A 21,425-nucleotide genomic window follows, 5' to 3' on the forward strand; every position below is an offset into this window, starting at 1 on the left:
GCTTTTAATTTAATTCATTTTAATAATGTCATCTTCTTGCAGCCTCTTCTTCTGCGATGGTGAGTAAGTTAATTGGCAACTATAAATTGCCCAAAGGTGTGAATGATTGTTTGTCTCCATATGTCAGCTGTATGGCAAACTGGCGACCCTTCCCGGGCGGTCCTCGCCTCTTGCCCAATGTCATCTGGGATAGGCTCCAGCCCCCCATGACAGTTCAAGGATAAGTGGTTCCGGATAATGAATGATGAATGAATTACTGCTTATTTCAATGAATCGAGTCTTAAATGGAGGAGATGAATGGAAACGAGAACTAATTTTCATTTTGTTTTGTTTTGATTTACTCGAAATTTGGTTAAAGGAATAGTTCATCCAGAAATGAGATTGCAGTCATTATCCACTCACCGTCATGCTGATTGAGGGTCGGGTTTATTTTGTTAGTCTGCTAAACACTGCTGGTTTTTCACAGTAACACAGTGTTGTAGAATCTCTCAAACAATGGAAGTGAATGGTGACTAGTTTTCAAATGTTAAAAACAAATGGATAAAAAAACATAAAATGCTTCCATACCACTTGACTGATATAATCCAAGTCTCCTAAACTACTGACATACCGTTTGCACACCGTCACACCACACATACCGAGTTCAGTGTGCATGTGCACATGAACGCAGCTCCAAGCTAAAGATCAACAATGAAGATTCAGGCTAAAAACATGCTGTAAATAACATTTTTTTTAATTAAACTTGGCATGCTGGGGCTGTAGGAGACTTGGATTACAGCAGACTAGCAGTATGGAGGGTTTTATGTTTTTATTCTGTTGTTTTCTTATGTTTGAAAACTGGTCACCATTCACTTCCATGGTTTTGGAGATTTGGCAACGCTGTTTTCCAGTGAAACTCCAGAAATGTTATGTGGACAAAAAAACTAAACCCGACCTTCAATCAGCATGAAGGTGAATAGATAATGACTGAATTTACATTTTTGGGTAAACTATGCCTTTAAAAATGACACTTTGGCCGAAAATCAAAAATGCGTATCTTTCCCCTGGCCTGTAGTGCTATTTATCCATTGAGAGCAGCATTATAGTGCCCTCAAACAGCCAGTTGTAAGTGTAACACTATATACATTCAACTACTATTAGGTAATTACCTGTGCATTCAATTATTATTGGATGTCTTCTGTGTGTGTGGATAACAAAATCAGGATGCATTTTGTTTATGGATGTAACTCATGGATACGTACTTTTTTTTTGCACAAAGCATTGGTGATACAGAAGCTGAAAGTTTTGTAGCACAAGCCACAAAAAGTGTACTTTTAACAGCAATGTATAGGGAGTTGGGAAGAATGCAGTTTGGCTGCTCCAACAGTCATGTCAAATTTCTACGGAATGCAAAATACACAAACCTCAATGTCATGAAGAGTGTCGCTGTCTGAGACCAGAGACTCTACAGAGATTCACTAAATGCACAGAGGACCACAATTTGTCACAGTGGATCAAAATATTAACAGAAAGGAACTTTGTTCCTGAAAATCTTGAATACCTGATGAAAAATGTGAATTATATATATCATTTAATGTGTATTACAATGTACTCCATCACTGAAATGTGGCAGAGGCAGTCCCTTTTTTCTTTTCTCCATTATCCATTTCTGGCTGTTGTCTCAACCAATGTCCAACTACTGTGTAAAATATAAATATCGCTAGTTACTGAGAGCCGCTGTTTAACATCATCAATCCAAGTGTCCATGTTGTCACTGTCAGCAGGCTACAGACCCAAAAGCTCTCGCGAGAGAGACCGAAACTATGAAAAATCCTGCAAAAGTCTTGCAAATTTGGGGTTCCCTTCTAGACGCAGCCAGCAGACACCAAAGGTGACGGACAAGACCTGCCACCGCAGCAACGGTGGCGCCACAAGATGGTGCAATACATGAAGCAGTTGCTGGATTCTTCTGAAAAACACCTGTGAGCATCTTGAAAAACCACAACAAGTAGTTCAATGCTTACAGGCATACTGCACACAGGACAGACAACTCTAAATTTATATCATCATACATAAAATATTATTTGTATCAAACTTTCACCATTTTAATTGTTCTTCAATACCTTATTTTAGTGTTTCATCACAAACTAATCTGCTCACCTTACCTTCAGTTTCATTTAATAACTGTTTTCTTTCTGGTAAAAAGTAGTTCCAGTAGATTAAACTGCAGAAAGAAAGTAGTTCCTACACGAAACTGCTCACAACAAAGTCTGTGGATTATTTTGAGTAACCAGGTCATGATTTTGGGACAAGGGATTTTTAAAATGCATGTTTTTGGTGCTTTTGAGCACCACAAGCCGAGCGCCATTTAGTCTAATTATACTGGAGAGAAGACAGGCATCTCTACTGCTGATATCTCCAAAACTCTGCAACTCAAACTCTAGATGGATAAACAGCACTACAGGCCAGGGGGGAAATATGTATTTTTGATTTTGGAGGGAACTGTCTCTTTAAAAATGCAAAACATTTGGATGAAAACACTAGTGAGCTGGCACGCTCCGCACCAGGACCCTGAAACTCTGATCTTGTCCAAATGTCTTTTATGAAAAAGGGTTAGTGTAAGGTCGTGTAATATACAGCGTGTTTTGCATTAGGACTAAGTAATTGAATGCCTATATAAACCTGCACCTAAGTGAGTGGTGAGTGGTATTTTACAGGATTTTAAGTGGCTTTTAAAAGAACTGGGCATGGGCAAAAGAGGTGATAAACTCTCCATAATGGATGCGCAAAATGGGTATTAGTGGGCTTTGTCTGTTAGGGGGAAAAAAAGGACATCAAAATGGATTCAGGACCATCAAACTCGTGTGCGGCTCTCAGCAGACATCAGAAAAGGCAACACACCATTGTTGGTCTAATTGAATAACATGGGACACTGCGGAGCTCCTCTCCCATTTAGACGTAACCTCCATTTATTTCAGACTGCATCATGTCTCATTAAAAGCACTTCCGTTCTAAATTTTTGCATTAGTGGTATACAAGTGTTTATACTGTCTGAAGGCAGAATAAATGTTTTGATGTATTTGTTTTGGATGGGCCTGTTGGGACCCTCCATTAGACCTCTACTTTGGAAAAGTACTCGCTCAGTGTTTCTTCCAACTGCAAAAACCCACAGCAAAGCTGAGAGAGAGACACATTAATGCTGACCTCCTCACCCTTTCCTCTCAACTCCACATTTCATGATGAATTTAGTTTTCTTCTTCACTTATCTTCTGCCAAAAGGAAATAAAAAAAAAAAAAAATCAAGTAAATAGAGTTTCCCTTCTCTCCTGTGAAATAAAGCCAGAAGACATCATCACTCCAAAGGCTAAAAGCTCTTTTCTTTAAGGAAAAGCTCATAGTTGAGAGAAGCCAAAGCTTAGAAGGAAAAAAGTATTAAAGCATGCATGGGTCCACTCTTCTCAGTTATCCATCCATCCTTCTGTCCGTCCATTTTCGGCCACTGACTCAGGGCTGAGTCACAGTGGCAGTGGAGTCAGCAGAGCACCAAAATTTCCTTTCCCTAAGCATCATCCTTCGACTCCTCTGAGGTCATTTAGAAACATTCTCAGTCTTTGGATGTTCCCAGATTCCATCAGGGACATGTCTCACTACTATTAATGAACTTATTAATAGGACTGGATAAAGTGCAGCAGTCACCCTTGCTGCGACCAACTGTGGAACTACAACAAAAAGCACTTTTCCATAGACTTCCATTATGAATTACATGTAGGTAAAACTGATAATGACACTTCAGTCAGCAACCAGTCAAATATTATTCTTTGTAAAACTTTATCAAAGCCTAGTTTTACTTTGGCTTGGCTACATTGGCTACATTTACATGCACACAATAATCCCTTTTTTGCCCTTATTCTGGAAATGACAATGGGGCTCATTCACAAACAGTGTGTACGAACACATTTGTGCTCAAAACATGTGTACGAATGTTTGACACACAAATCTGGGATTTTTTTCCCCTGAATTTGTTCGTACTCAACAAACTCTCCTCTTGGGCTGACAGATCAGGTGCTCCATTGTCCTTTGCCTGTTTCTTTATTTTTCTTCTGGTCTGTTTTTCTTTTTAATGCATCAGTTTTAACATCAAAACATTTCTTTTTCACCTGAGACACCGTCCGTTTGTCTGGGGAAGCAACATGCACAGTTTTAGTAATTGTAGCCCAAGGTATTACTTTTATGGGTCGCACTGTCTTTTCTGGCTTCTTCCTCAGGCACGAGAAGTGCAGCAGTGTGTCTGTGGTACAGATTGAATGGGGACAGGCAACATTCAGCACTGGCAAGAAGATGGTGAATCAGAGAAACATTATTTCCTGATTGTTTTACAGTGGTTATGCTCTAAATACAAATAAATACCCCCATGCCTAATGAAAATAAATATTCCTTTAATATTCCCATTTACATGGAGCTGTGCATACTCTGATTATGGACAATTTTTCTGTCAAATAGTATTTTTTCCAAAGTTTTTCACTATTGGTGGCCTTGATGTACAGTGTGAACTCAGCCTCTTTTAATTTCATTTCATCACTGTCTTGAAAAGGTCAGCATTGATATCTTTTTGCATATCCAAAAACTTGTTGATATCAAATGTTTAAAAGATTTTCTTTTGTGCACCTCTTTCTTGTTCTCTACCCCAGTCCAACTTGAGATGTGTATTCTGAATTTGCTGTTTACATGTACAAAAAATGCATCTAAATCTAGAATAATACCAGCATATCCCACGTGTCTTAATGAGAATATCCTCCATTCAGAATATCCAACAGGAAAATACTGTTTACATGACCCGTATCAAATTCAGAATATTACCATATTCTGAATATTAGCAGAAAACTGGTGTGCATGTAAAAGTAGCCACTGTTAATCACAAACAAACAGTTAGTGGGAGAGATGTCAGCATGAAGGCGTTGCAGCGTACATAGAGGACACCTCGGTAGTACTGCATTACTGTGTACTACGATGGCCTAGAACCAAGCACGCTCCAGTTCCCAAGCCAAGATCTACAGACTGACCTACTGCTGCCCAATTATTAATGGTATACTGTAAAGCAATTTTAGGTCATGGTCCACATACAGCCCAATTTCATCTCAAGTGAATCAGACCAGTAAAAACAACCTATAATTAACAACACCTCCAAATTATTCCCTTTTTTTTTTGCAAAAGAGTGCAAGAACATTCTGAATATGTTCCCTATTGAAACTGAAATTTACAAAACAGCCTGAGATGTCTTAAGAAAAATAAATGCAATTTCAATAATGACTCAGTTTTTTTTTTTTTTTTTTTACAGTCAGTCCATCAGTCTACTTTTGTTACAAGTGCATTACAATAAACAGATCACAGTGGATCTACAAACGCACATTTCCATTCCACACAACACCAGCTGAAGTGGAATCTAAAGAGGGAAAAAGGTTAAAATATCCTCTGCTTTAGCAACAGGACTCCACTGATGCTTTTTTAATAGAGAAGTCTGATATAGATTATATCTGAAGCCGCAGATTGACCACATTTTGCAAAAAGTTTATTATTAAATATGACCACAATAAGTATTCACAGTTTTGTTTTATTTGGGGGGAATTGTATTTTGGTCAGAAATTAAGGACTGCAATGAAATTTTATACCCTTTGCAAAGTCATTCAGTCGGCCAGATTGGACTCTTTTGCAGACCGGTTCTGGCCTCATTTGACAGGCCTGGTCTACAGTTTATGAAACAAGCCACTGGATCTACAGAAAGAGACGTGCAGTGGGCCACATAATTGAAGAAAAAGGATGAGAAATTATAATTTTGGCATTTATTCTAGGTGAACAGTTTTCATTGAATGGACGCTATCTTGGAACAAGGTAGTTATCATAATGCAGCTACTGTGGCTCCTCATGAATATTTCCCATGACTTCAGCTACAATGGTACCATTTGGACCTGTCATAAAGATGCCATTAAATGTTATAAAGCCATTTTGACAACAGAGTACAGCACTGAGATAATTTACAGCTACCAGATGGACAGACACTGATTTACTTGTTGCAAAAATAGGCTAACCGCTAACCACAGCTCCCTTTAGCTAGCTAGCACATTAACTTCACTGGGCATATACAGCTACAGCTGAGTCAGCCCAGGGTTGCCAGGAGCCAAACCTGGCAAGAAAACCACCTCAGCACTTTATTCACTGTCACCACAATGGCCACTGTTGTTCATGTAGACTGTATCTTGCCAGCAATGGTCACTGGGATATCCCTGTCTGGCCAGAGTTGGCTTGTTAGTTGCGTAGTGGGACCTGGAACCAAAGTGCTGGGTGATGGGTTAGTTGAGGTCAAGGGAATTACTGTTATAAAGCATTTAACAGTGTCATAATACTTAATGACATCTTTATGACAAGTCCAAAGTGTACCACTTTATTTATTTCTAACACAATTATAATGGTCTCAGGTTGGCTAATGTCAAAACCAACCACATATAAAGTAACGTTAAAACATAAAGCAAAACAGTTTATTAAAAGTTGATGATATCAAGTTGTCATAACTAAGAAATTATTGGCTTGATTAATGTCAAGTTATCATAAGAAAGACATTTTTCTCGGTTAATGTCAAGTTGTCATAACAGACATCTCAAATAATGTAAACTTTGCATTAAAACTGACCAAGCAACTCTTAATGACAACAGTCACCTTTATGTTTCATGACAGGTGTCACAACATGGTTATGACAGTCTTCAAATAAAGTCTATCAACCAATGTCAACTTTTCATTAAAGATTACATAATTGATGAAGAGTCTTAATGACAACAGTCAAAAACAATGACTCCTTCATGTTCATGACAGGTGTCATGAAATGGTTATGATGGTGTTATGACAGTCTTATGCACACCCTGTCATATGAATAGCTAACATCACTTTTGGTTGTGGTTATAAGTGTGCTGGTGTAGGCTTCATAGGTAAATGCTGGGGGCACCAGGGTGCTCTATAAACACACAGCAGACAAGAGAATAAGGTTGGCAGAGATGAGAGTATTCCTGTTTCAGGATTTTTTCTTTTTTTTTGGTATTTTTGCCTATTTTGGACGGATGACAGAGGCAAACAGGAGGGGTATGACTACAACAAAGTGCATGTCACATGTGATCACCAGCCACTGTAAGATCAAAAGTGTATTATCACACCCTTCGAGTGCTGACTGCACTTACTGAGCACTGCAAATCAGAAAACTGACTTTTTGTGTCCAAAAACTTAAAAGTGTCCCATTAAAAGACTTTACATTAAGTTTGCGTGTTCTTAGATCACTGCCTCTGAAACTCACCTTTTTATGTATTAAGCTTGCTATAAGGCCTTCCACTTCAAAAGGTCCTGTGCAGCATGAAATGAAGTAATTACAACAATGTAATTGTGTTTATACAGGAGTCAGAACAAAGACCTCTTAAAGAGAATGTACCCAAGTGTGTACATTTTGCTCGTAAGTGAAACACTCATTACGCCTGATCAAAGTATATCCAGCGGGGCAGAGAGTGGGAGGAGAGACGAAAGGATGATGCAAGTACTGCCTTTCATTTGCTTAAGGGACAAGAGCAAAGAAAAATGTACCCTGCAGCCGCGCTGCCCTGTCCTAATGTCATCATCATCACAGTGCGAGGGAGACAGAAGAGAAAACTACTACAGGAAAACTTTGTATTCAATTCACACCAAGGAATCTGTGAAGAAGTCGAAGCCTGATACAAAAAAAAAAAAAAAAACATGAGTTTGAGTGTTACTGTGAGATAAATCCTTCAGCCTGCAGCATCATTTGCATTATAGTCAAATTGGTTTCTGAAGTCAAAGTTTCAAAGGTGTTTTCAGCACTGACGGGAATTTGTTTTTTGGGTTCTTAGCAAATATATATGTTAAAATCACTTCAAACGCTGCTATGAAGTTAGGAAATTATTATAATAACACCACTGACTCAACACAACCATATTAGCCGCCTGCATCACATTCCTTGTAACGCATTGCACTATAACAAGAATGCTCATTGAGCATTACCACAGGTCAGTGGTAAGACGTAATTAAAAACAGATTGCAATGATTTGCAAAAACCTTCTGACCTATATTCCACTGCATATAGTGCAAAGACAAGATATTAAACTGCAGTGCTTTTTGCAAAAAAGCTGGGACGGACTCATGTTTACCACCTCTTCTTTTAACAACACTCAGTTAGTTTTTGGGAACTGAGGACACAATTTTTTTTAAGTTTTTAAAAGTTAAATTCTTTCTCATTCTTGTTTGATATAAGCCTTCAGGTGCTCAACAGTTCAGGGTCTCTGTTGTCATGTTTTGTGCTTCATAACGAACCAAACATTTTCAATGAGAGACAGGTCTGGATTGCAGGCAGGTCAGTCTAGTACCTGAATTCTTTTACCAAGAAACCACACCGTTGGAACAATGTGCAGAATCTGTCTTGGCATTTTATTGCTGAAATAAGAGGGATGCCTCTTAAAAAGATGTCTGGATGACAGCATATGTTGCTCCAAAACCACTATGTACCTTTCAGCATTAAAGGGGCCTTTGCATTTGTGACAGTTACCCATGACGCCATGGGCACTAACACACCCCCATGGATAATTGCTTTTGAAGTTAGTGCTGGTAACAATCTGGATGGTCCAAAACACAATGTCCATGATTTGTGAATACATTCTGAAATGTGGACTCGTCAGACCACAGCACACTGTCTCAGATGAACTCGGGCCCAACAGAAGTCTAATCAGTGTTGCTGAACTATGTGTTTCTCTTTGCATGGCAGAGTCTTCACTTACATTTGTAGATGCAGCAACAAACTGTGTTTACTGACAAAGTATTTCCAGAGCTTGTGTAGTATCCTTTATACAGTTATGTGTTTTCAATGCCGTGCCACCTGAAGGGTCAAAGGTCACAGGCACTAAATGTCAGTTATCAGCCTTGCTCTTTACATGCAGAGATTTCTCCACATTCTCTGAATCTTTTAATGATGTTATGGATTTTAGACAGTGAAATCCCTAAGTTTTGTGTTTTGTGTCATTGTTCGTAAATTGTTGGACTATTTGCCCTCACGGTTTTTCTCAAGGTGTTGAAACTCACCCCATCCATGTTTGAGAAACAACTGAGGCTTTTGAGGACGCTGACCCTGTCACCTGAGTGTTCCAAACAGGTGGTTCTTGAGCATTTCACAACTTTCCCAGTCTGCTGTTGCCCCTGTTGAGCATTTAATATCTTTGTCTTTGTACTATTTTTAATTGAATACAGGTGAAAAATGATTTACAAATCATTTCCTTCTGTTTTAATAATATACATTACAATTTTTTGAGGAATTGGAATAATAAAAAAGTTATTATAAATAAAATAACTGAAAAAAGTACAACAACATTACAAATACTTCCTCTACCTCCCGCAATGTACAAAAAATGTTCTTGGACAGAGAGGAAGGGTATAACTTAAGAGTTAAATCATTTTGGCACCACTCTTAAAAGCATGTACATATCAGTTTGTGGGATGATTTTGTGGAACACACTGGGTGAAGAAATCAAACAAAGTAAAGATATCACACAGTTTAAAAAGAGGTACAAATTATTTTTGCAAGGTACATAAATGATTAGAGCATGCTCAGCATGTTACTGTTATCGGTTTTCTCAATTTGTATTTTTGAGAAAAACAATTTAAATATGGGGTAATATAGGTTATCAGATATTAAGAAGTGCAGTGATGTAAATGTGGGGCTGATCGATGGTGAGGAGAGTGTATTTCTATAATAGACTGATGTGTGATGGATTAGCATGTTGTTTCTTCCTACTCCATTTCGGAGGATTTTTTTCAAATGTTTGATATAAATAAATCAAATCAAATCAAATGTGTATTTGCATCACAATGTACAGTCTTTTTCTGCACACTCCATGTAATGATGAAGCTGTACATGGCTGCATAAAAACTTTATCTCCAAGTGTGTATGTACTGTGTGATCACATCTGTGCTTCAAATAAACCAGGTGCAATAAGTGTGTTCAGGGAGCTTGTTGAATGTGTAATGGCATGCTTTGTGTGTGTGTGTGTATGTGTGTGTGGATCGTTTCACACACTTCTGAAAGGCTGCTGCCTGTCTCATTACTTTTACAGTGCGAATGTTGCGAGTGTCTGGCGCCGTGCGCGTGCACTTGTGCATCTTCATTGGAGTTGAAAAACGCTCCAAATGCAAATCTGCGCAGAAACGGCGCCAGTCATAATAAAAATGCCAAAATTTTCAACCGCCATTATTTATCTTCTCTTTATTTCTCTCTTCCATCGATGAATGACTGCAGCCAGTTTCATCAGTTCTGTCGGAGTCCTGGCAGGAGGGAGGGATGAAAAGAGAGCAAAGCAAGGAAAAGGGCACGCAGCGAGCCGGCGACAGCCAGGAAAAGAGGGATGCTGGAGATGTTCAATTAAGCTTCCCTTTTTTCGGGCGCCCGGTGGTTCGTTAATCTAGTGGAGATAAATATTATACAGCATTAGCTCCATTCATCCTGCAAAATCAATTCTCCCTTTCCCTTCCTTTCTCGCATTTTTTTCTCTCACTTCTCTTTCACTTATTCAAGCTCAGAAAAAAAAAAAAGTGCCCGAGAAAATAAATTGCTGCCTTTATAATAAGTGGTCCTAATGCAGATGAATGGTGCTGGATCTCAGAGCAGTGAAGCCTCTCACACGTCTGCCACCTAGTTTCATTTAGCTCCATAATAAACAGCAAGCGCGACTGGAAGCAAAGCTCCCAGTGATTCACTCTTCTACTCTATTTTTTTTTTTTTTACCACTGTTTGCCTGCAGCCCAATCCAGCCCTCACTGTAGAGTGGAATTTGCCTGCTTGTGCTAAGTTAATACAGAAATTAATGCTAATTATAGATCAAAACTACATGACTCAATGATTAGATAATAGTACTCCACACATTCTACATGTCAACGTAAATTAAGTCACCATGGGAACTCATGACAACAGGTGAGAGAATCACTCAAGGGGCTTCACTTGACTGATCTCATCTTGGGCTTTGAGATAAAAAAAATAGAAATCCTGCATCACAAGCTACAGGCCTAAAGTCTCAGGGAATATAACTATATATATATTTTATAACCCTAACCCTTTCCAGTGGACAAAACATTTTATCTGGTGGATAAAACATGATAAAGTGTCCTCCGGGGCAGTCATTCCCAAAGAATGGGTCGGGAGATTTCATTTGGGTCCCGTGAAAAATTAAAGACTACGGAAGAAATTCTGCAAAATCTAAGATTTATATCTGCAGTACATCTTTTATCAAGCATTTAAAATGTGTATATTGTTTGACTGATAAGAGGAGAAAACAAGAGCCTGTTAATTCCACCTGCATGTGGTTATTTTGTCTTATATATGATGTAGGATAAAATGTTCTACACTCTAAAACTGAGATAGTAGAGCAAATTTAAAATTTCAAAACAACTTACTTCAATAGGTTTGAGCTTTGAGCCCAAAGTTTTAAAATAGTTTTACCAACTAATAATGTTTTGTTGACATTATCTACTTTTTCTTCTTTAGATTAACTTGAATCTTTGAGTTCCTCCAAAAAACATTTTGAAAACTGTCTTTCAAGTAAGTTGCTTTGCCATTTTTTATTTAGGTTTCTTTTCTTGATGAGAGGATGTTAACTGTTAAATCAGCCTAAAAGCCTTCTTTTTTTTATTCATAAAGAATTAAATATGCGTATGCATGCATCAAGATAATATATAGTGATGTTGAATTGGCAGGAACAATGGTCAGGAATGTTCATTAATGCACAAATTACCACTGACATTCAATAATAAGTCCTATTGTGAACTGGGTCACAATGGTTTATCATTTTTAAAAAATGGGTCCCCAGGAAAAAAGTTTGGGAAACACTGTTCTACAGAGATCTTCTAGTGGATAAGAGTGGCTGCAACAGGATAAGTGCCCTCTAGGGGACTCTTAACACAATGCAGTGCCATATAGGCTGCCCTATTTGTAAAAAAAAAATTAGTTGGCATCTAAATGATTAAATTTTTTATAGTTCGCTGTGTGTTTTTATTACAGAGGTGGTGTAGTAGTTATACTTTCACTCACATAATAAAACAATTTAATCGAGACCAGGGATTGGAACTGTTTCACCATGAACGCATCACGACTTTTGTTGGCTGGTGCCCCTCTGCGCACAGCTGGTGGCCTTTTTATTTTTGTCGCCCCTGCCCCCCAGAGAGCCTACACCCACCACTGATCATGTGGGTTGCTTTTATTCTCTCTCAGTTTCTACATAATACATATTGCAAAACTTAAACGATGCAAAATAATCATGAATATCATAGAGCATGATGGTCAGATACCCTGATTGGCCACTTCAAATCTACATTTTGTATTTTCAAATGTATTTTTCAAACTACACCATATTAAACCTGTTTTTTAATCAAATACATTTTCCAAACCAGTGTTTTGTATTTTGTTTATATAACCTGTCACAAGATGATGTCTGGTGTATTTGTGTTATTATTTGTATGTTTGTCGTGTGTGAAAACCTTACTGTTGGCACATCCACCGCCTACTCACAGCTTCACAAAGGCAGGCATGTACACAAATACACACTCTTGACAGACGGTTCAATATCCATCAAGCAGAGGTGAGATGAGACCAAGGTGAGAGGAAGACACACTCACAGAGACGAACAAGCAGATACAAAGATCCACTCACACCTTTAGCTCTGAATATGTGGAGACACACGCCATAAATTTTTCACTGAGCCGCATCAGGCGGTTGTTTCTACACAGTGGATAAACTGAAGCTGTCTGGAGTGTTTGTATTCATGTAAGTCTGTACGCGACTCAAAAGTGACTGAAATACTGAGAAAGTAGATTCATGTTTGGTTTTGAAAGGAAGGACTTGAGCCAGCACAAGCACTAAAGTTGTACCAAATTTCGATTCTGTGAGAACTTCAAAATCTCTTTTATTTATTCTTTTTTTTTTTTCAGTTTATTTTATCAGGACCCGAGCATTTGAAAATATGAGAATAAGTTTGCCAACTTCAAAAAGACACACCCCTATCTGACTGTATTTCACAGCAACAGAGTGTTACGAGATGGGATCTGACAAGATGCTTTACTTTAAAGTCAAATCCAATGGATTTTACTGCGTTGTTTGAGTTTTGAATGCCCAAAAAAAGCAAAAACCTTTTATGTGTCTTTCTTGAATCTGGCAACACAGAACCAGCAGGCTTAAAAACACAACCACAAAACTCTTCAGACCTATTCAATGCCTATTAATCTCACCGAGGGTTTCAAATTTTCAGGACAAGAACATGAGGTGCATTAGGAAACACGCTTTCATCTGCTACTGATGGACACCTGCACAGTTTGGACCTGCTGTGTTTCAGTCTACATTATCAGCAGAGGTCGAAGTAACTAATTACAAATGCTCAAATTACTGTAATTTTTGGGGTAGTTTTAGTACTTTTACTTGCACTTAACTATGCATTACATTATGTACTCTATAGTTACTTTTTACAATCATAATTGAGTACTGGTACAATTTGAGTTAAAATCCAAACCATTTATCTGCATTGTTGAAGCTAGTAAGGTTATCTGATTCAGGCCAATTAAAACTAGGACATATGGACGAAAATTCATCATCAATCAATGAATCGCCATTGGAAATTTAACCAGTTGAAATGAATGGATATTTAAGCAATAGTCTAGAAATGGTAACGCATACCCAAGTAGAATTACAGACTTCAAAAAAATACTCAAAAAATAAGACTTAATTATGGTAATAAAAATACTTCTAATTCATTATTTCCATCTGTATGTATGTCTACAAATGGAGTTTTGTTTAGAGTTGGAGGGTGCGCATTCACTGATGCTAAGCTAGCTGCTGCTGGTAGGTCAGTAAATCTGTCCAATTTCCAGCCGCCTGACATTAAAAATTAAATGTCTTGTTTTCTATTCCTACAATATTCTTTACAAAAAATCTGATGTATGGATATGGAGGATTTATGGCCACAGATTATGCGTTGGCATTCTATTCCTAACATCTTACCGCACGTCTGACAATCATCAGCCCATAGCAGGGACACTGTTAGCCAGAGGGCGGGTTTATGCGCTCTATTTCAAAGTTGTAGATAGCTGTGGGTCAGCCCACTGCATGTTACCCAACTGACGCCATCAGAAGTGAGAGCCACTGGAGACGGAGAGAGGCTACCGCATATCAGTCACAACTGGTCCTCAGGTAAGCTCACTTTAAGCAAGTGTACATAAAAATAGCTATTTTGTAAATATGACGTGCAGGGATGGCAACATAAGTCAGGGTTGAGCAACATAAATTGCTAAACAGGGGGTTTGATACAGGGGGAAGTCTGCCTAGATGGCAGCATTTCCTGCACTATAGTAGAAAATTCAAATGCTTCATACAGTTTGTTATTACGTCCAACTCTAACCAAAAAAGGTTAGAGTTGGACAATAGCTGTTCATATGGCAGCTGAAATCTGCTGAAAATACAAAACAAACGAGTTCATACTTCATATGAAAACAACCAGAATCGGATTCAAGGAAGCTGAGTCAGTGAGCAGAATTGTAATCAGTGACCAGCTGGACTTGTTATTTTCTTTCTCAACAAAAAGGGTGCAAAAGAGTTTTAAGACTAGAGGGGAAATGTGGGTCAGAGACTAGTAAGGAGTGCAAATGGGGTAAAAAAAACAAAAAAAAAACAAATATCCCTTTGGTCTCAGCTTTCTCACAAAGACTGATGCGTGTCCATTATCCAGTATTATTACATGGCTTTGTTAAACACTCGATCATGGTTGGTCAGTTACAGTAGTCTAAGGTTGTAAGGCTGTTATTTCTGTACAGTAGACCATCGTTATGTATAACACACCACTGTTATGGACACAGTTCTGATCATTGACGCTTTAAAATTAATATTTTGCGTCAAGTTATTGATTTTTTGGTACATAACCATGTAAAAAAAGCAAGATAATGTACAATGAGCAGGTCATTATTGTGAAATAAACCCCTTCCGGTTGTTGCAGGACCCCTCCACTTCATGCAGTAATGACCTGCTCACTATACATTATCTCTCACACGGCAGAGATGACTACATCCTGGTTGGCTGCTGAAGTTCCTGAGCTACACGCATCTCACATTTTTTTATCAAACAAGCACAGAACTGGCAAAGATGCACAAGGTGTTTGTGTAAGCACAGAAACATATGGCCACATGTTTGCGTGGGTGTATTATCTGTGTCGTACATACAACAGATAGCTGTCATGGAGATGTAGAGATTCACATGGCTTACAGATAAACACACCTCACAAAGGACAGCTGTTCTGCAACGTGAAATGTAAACAGCAAGAGAATAAAGTCAGATGCTACTTTCTATATTTGAATATTCAGAAATTCCTGCACATGCACCAGCATTTCTACATTTAGCTAATTAGTGATATTGCCATGGGCTTAGAAGAAGACTGTGAGACATACAATAATGCCTGTAAAACCTGCATTTATTGTTACATAGAAGCTCATTAATTTAACAGCCATTCATAACTGTTATCATTCACTAATGCAGAAAAACTCTGTAGACTATAATTAAGCTGCCTGATATTGGTCCTAAATCTCAAGACTTTGGATTACAGATTACTTGGATCTTTTAACTGCTTTCAGATCACTTTTACAAAACTTAACATTTACAAAAGCTCTGCCTATTGCGTATGTTTCTATTGTGTGCATGTTATAACTAGCTAGCTGGTTGGGATGGAGGCTAAATAAAACTTCACTACATTTTGGCGGGGTAAAAACTGGCCACTTTCGGAAGGGTTCATTTTAAAATGGTCACGGTTTCATTAAGTTTAGACACAAAAACCTGCCTGTTTAGGATTAGGGGAAAAATGTGGGTTGGGTTCAGATAACTATGTTATATATGTCATGAGACAGAAGTGACACAGTGGACATCACATCCATAATGAAATTCTTAGTGATGCAAAATTTTAATTAATTCCACTTTTAGTTTTATTTTCACACAGGACTTGAACCCCACATCCATCCACCGCACCTCCTCTTTCTCGCTCTTATACTTCTCCTGTCATCTTTACTCCGTCCACTAAGGGGCGCCACCTAATGATAAACTGACATATCAGTCAGAATAAGCTGCCTACGCTTTTGACCAGCATGCACGTTTTTCTGATCAGTACAGGCTGCAACTATTGTAACATTGTGATTTAAAGGCCCTCTGTATTTGAGGTAGTGTGTCCCTTCAGAGCTGCCATAGAGCTGCATGAGGTCAGTCTTTGACATGTGGGAGAGAAAATAAAAAAGAAGCTGTTGCTGCTCTTCACTGCACTACATCTCCATGTTGTTTTTATTATTTAATACGACTAAATTAAGGACATGTGGTGTTGAGACGTACACTCTCTAAGACCCAAAAACAGTATTATTGCATTGCAGCGTTTCACTGTGGACATTGTTATATTGCAGTTTGGTAGACATCTCTCAACCCTATGCTTGACCCCTTGAGAAAATGAATTTGAATTTGAATTTGAATATTTCTGAATACCGGAGTCCCTGAACAGTGTTGGAATTGCATAAATTTGGATGGACTGGAAGGCCAAGAGACTCTTGGATTCAATGAGCCCAGCTGCATTCATGTGTGATGATATTAGTGCCCATAGTTACCATTTCATTTTTGAAACTTGGCCTCACTGTATAAAATGACCAGCCCAACCCCCAGCAGAAAAATGCATGTGTTGGTCAAATGTGCAAGAGCTAATTCTGACTGATATGTCTGTTTAGTGTTAGACACCACCCCCTACTGGACAGGGGAAGTATACGGAATGAGAAACTCCATTTTTAGAGTAGATTTTCTCAACATGGTGGTGGAAATTCTAATGCTGAAACCCCTGTACCAGGGAAAATCTCCTACAGGCAGTGAACTTGGCCTGCGGTAATTGGTATAGAATCTTGTTAAGACTGGATCTGGCACACCAGAGGGTTTTTCTGTAGTATGTTGTGTATATATACAATTTTTATACTTTTTTGCAAAAAGTTTTCCACAAAAGTACTAGGCTCTGAACAGAAATTCATGGAGAAAACAAGGAAAAATAGTCTGTTTACTAGATAACACTCCCATGAACATCGATCATGTGACGTGATATATAAATGCATTTATAATAGAAATGTTTTTCAGTAGCTACACACCCTTAGCACTGTGGTTTCCACTTTTTATCTGGTGTGTAATGACTGTTCAGTAGTGATCATGTACTGACTGGCTGTGTATGAGATCTGAAAGCACTGTTTAGTTTTGAACACAGATAAAATGGTTTGGGGGCAATTGTTTGATTTAGCGAGAAAAGTCAGAGGTTTAGGGAATGTGGTCTGGTTTTGTGTTTACAGCTTTGAGAAAAGAGTGGAAGGCTTTAAGAAATGTGTTTTAGCAATTGTGGAAAAAACTGTAAATGGTATCAACCCAAAAACTTCTACACTAACTTATGAGACATAACATAGCATGTGAATAGCATTATATACCTCAGTCATGATGTTCTTTGCCGTTTAGTTTAGTTTAGTCGACAAAGGATACAGAACAGTAAAAGCAGCACTAGCACATATGAAATTGAGAGAGATCTTTCCATCGTGGTTCCTGATGTTCCATCAAACTGTCCTCACTACAACAAGATGTAGGCAGCCATTCAACGTCCATGCTGGAGACACGCAAACACATCATGACACGTCAAAGTACAGCAATTCACTTACAATTAAGTATGCCGATAAGAGAATAATAATGAAGCTTGGCCTAAGTTCAATCAGGAAGACTTTACACCTCATTCAGCTCTCTCTTACTCTGCTTCCTGTTCATTCTCAATCAGCTGATTATGGGTGTTCACTTGTCAGTTACCCTCAGATGTAGCCATCGTCTCTATCAGCCATCAAACTTTAAAATCTGTTCTCCTCTCTGCTGTTGTCAGCTGTCATTTCAGTGCGGAATCATTGCAACCGTCCTCCACCCCATTCACCTCCAGTTTTTCATATCCAGAGCCGAGGTTGAGCTCATCAGAAGTCCAGTCCTCATCACATCCTGATCTTCAGCCACCATCACCAGTGTCTAGACTCCATCAAGGGATTCCTACTTTAATCGCAGCTTCACTACCCCCTTATACATGATGACATCACGAGGGGGTCTAATCGCCCAAGACTTTCCACATTTCCTATCCAGATTGTGTACATGTCAAATAAATATATTTCATACACTGAAATACAAATGTAAAGTATTAAAAATGTCCATAACCTTAAATTTATAAAAGTACAGCTCTGGTATTATGATTATGGACCTCTTCCAGCTTCTGAGAGCAGTCGTCAAGGTAATTAGGGGCTCTGCAATTTAGGATCCAATGGACCATATGACAGTTTTTTAACTATTGCGTAGACACTAAACTTAAAAATAACACACAGTTAGTGAAACCTGACACTCGAGGAGCAAAACCTCAGCCCAGATCTGCTCAATTATAGGCACATTCTCAGCCTCACATCACTACACACAGTTTTGCAAAATGCATAACACTTTTCTTCATTAGACACAGAAAGTTTACATTATGACACTTGTTTGCACTTTCTAAGCTCTGCCCTAAAAATACCAAGGATATGACCAACTGGTCAAACATGGCCATGGGCTGTACAGACACTTGAGTGCTCAACTGTAAACTCACCAATCAGGCTTGAGCACAATAAGAGGTATAGACATTTGACAAGAGCACAGGTGAAAAGAAACTTTGCACTAAAATCAGTCAAATGTAGCCTATATGCCCCACATCAGTATTTTTTGACACAAGCATTCCATATATGAAGATTGATGTTTTGTGACATTTTACATGTGATATGGACAAAAACCTGAGAGAGATGATGCTAGAATATGTCCTGCAATCAACGCAATCAATGCAAAATGCAGCCTTTGGAAATGGAAATAACTATTTGAACCATTATGTGTTGTGTTTGGTCGATATATTCATGGACTTTACTCTAACAAAATCTCAGGAATAAATCAAAACCAGACAATAAGAAAGCAGAAAGTGTTGCACAGCAGTGTGTAACTGGTTCAAATAGAATCGGATTTGTGCCATACAGTGACAAAATTGAACTTTTACAAATTGTTTTCAAAATCATGCTTCAGCAATGATAAAAAAAAAACTGTAAATTGAATCCTGTATGCTCTGTCTTCAACCGGAAGCTATTGCAGCTGAAAGACCTAAGACCTGCTTGCATGACTCCTATGATCTAACCCTAGCACCACTCTCACCAGCTTGTTTTGTGCTACTTAAAGTCTGTTTCAGCCCCCAGTACCATCAGCTAACAGCACAGACCGACAGTTTTAGGGACAGCAGACAAGCCCTCCTGGAAAGCTATCTGCTTCTGGGATTTAACTTGCCTTAAACATTTAAGGCCATGAAAACTCCCCCTAAGATTTTTCTTCGATCTTAATATCCACAGCTGATTCCTTTTTCAGCCTAGGCTTTGAACCAAACAAGACAGACTCAGTCTTGCAGAGGTGTAGAAGAAGCAGGTCCTCAACCAGCATTTCCTGTATTCTTACTTCTTATAAAGTGAACTTCAAAATTTCACGTTTATGAAAATTGACACACAGTGCTGAGCTGCATCTAGTATTGTTCTGAAGGTTCCCAGCATTTAGATGATAATAATGGGTTTATGATCAGGAGGAAAGCAGTGTAAGACTGTGACCACTGTGGGAGACAAGAATCTTCGAATAGTCAACTAGAGCACTGTGCTTCATTAATGAAATATGATATTTCGCATTAAACTCTAAAGAAAGTTTGTTGCTAAGTCAGAATCATATTGGAGAATAAGGACTTGACTTCACGTCAGATTTTTGAAAAGCTGTCGTGATGTTTTATGATTCAAAGTCAAAGCAAACAATGCATCAGAACTCAGAAATTCATAAAACTATTTACATTTTTATTCACTCTGCAGTACTTGACTGGCAATTTATGACTCCTACATCTCTGTGTGATATGTATTTCATGGTTTTCTACAGCAGTTGTCTCTGTGAATATCTGAAATTCAAGTGTATATAGAGATGGAGACAGAGAACCACTGCTGCATATGTTGAATATCCCTTGAGGATTCAGATAGCTTTCATGTTATTTCTTTTTTTTTGTCATTTACAACTCCACACCTGTCCTCTGCATCTTTTCCTGTTTCTCTACTTCTCCTTCAGTCCTTTTTTGATCTCATTTTGCTTCATCTTCTCTCCTTCTTCTTCTTTTCCATTATGCCCCTATTTCTGTTCCGTCTCTAATCTGTCTCTCGACCATTCTTTAACCACCCCTTAGCCTTTCCTTTCACCTTTTCACCCATTTCTCATTATCTTCTCTCGTCTCGTCTCCCCTCTTGATTCCTTTACCTCCTTTTTCCTTCTCTCCTTGCGGCCTCTCATGGCGCTCTCCTCTTATCTTGCCTCTGCTTAACCTTTCCTCCTTCTTTCTCTCACGGAGGCTGCACAGTGACTAACTGCCCTTGTCAACGCAACTTTTCATTATTGACACATCAGGCTCGCTCTTGGCTACAATGTTCTCCCCCATTTGCTGAGGAGGGTCGTCTATACACATTAAGGTTAAATGTCCTTCCATGTTTGTGGAAGACTGAAGACATAGAGAGGGACTTTTAGCCAAAGCGAGGTAAATATGACCATAATAGAGATCATGCATAGAGCACAGAGAATTGTTTTTAACCATGTACAACTAACCTAAACCTCAGCTACTATTTGACACTGAATGAACTTCGTTTTGTTGCATCACTTCTTACCTTACTCCCAGTTTGTGCCTCTCAAGCGTCATCATTACTTTCATGTCACAGATCTGTTCCTCTGAAAGATGAAGTCTGAGTGAAAATAAAGAAAAACAAGGCAGAAAACACAGTGGTCATTTAACAACATTCATCACAGTTCCACCTGGAATCAAAAATACGAGGGTAATTCAAAAAGTTCTGAGACAAATTGAAAAAAAACTTTATTTATGAAAGATACAAAATTATTTTTCAACATAAGATCCACCTAACTCAATACACTTCTGCAAGCGATGTTTCCACCGAGAAATTCCTTCTTGATAGAATTCTGGAGCTTGTCTAGTCAACCAGGTCACAACCTCCCTCTTCGCTTCAAGTATGGACTGAAATCTTGTTCCTTTCAAATGTTCCTTCAACTTTGGAAATGCGGCTCTAGAAGGTGAAGAGTCTCCCTAAACATTTTGCAAAGCTTCAATGATTTCTGTAGTTTCCATTGAAGTTTTGTTAGAAATTTGATGTTTGCTTGAACTTCAAATTGGCTCATTTTGGACGGTCAAAAAAGTTGGTTTTGTAATATGTAACCTGGAACATTGAATAACAAAGTTAGAATGCTGTAACTTGTCAAATTTGTT

General features: G+C 38.4%; 1 long non-coding RNA gene across 1 annotated transcript in view; it reads right to left on the reverse strand.

Annotated features, from left to right (window-relative positions):
• The window catches only part of LOC146315745 (uncharacterized), an 82,280-nt gene that overhangs the window by 51,705 nt on the left and 9,150 nt on the right, over positions 1-21,425 (reverse strand). Inside the window, exon 2 of the long non-coding RNA XR_014771828.1 lies at positions 20,815-20,889. This is a non-coding gene — a long non-coding RNA (uncharacterized LOC146315745). The remainder of the gene's footprint in view (positions 1-20,814; positions 20,890-21,425) is intronic.

Source organism: Lutjanus erythropterus, chromosome 14 (assembly GCF_056507025.1).
Source record: "Lutjanus erythropterus isolate fLutEry1 chromosome 14, fLutEry1.hap2, whole genome shotgun sequence".
Taxonomy (NCBI): Eukaryota; Metazoa; Chordata; class Actinopteri; order Lutjaniformes; family Lutjanidae; genus Lutjanus; species Lutjanus erythropterus.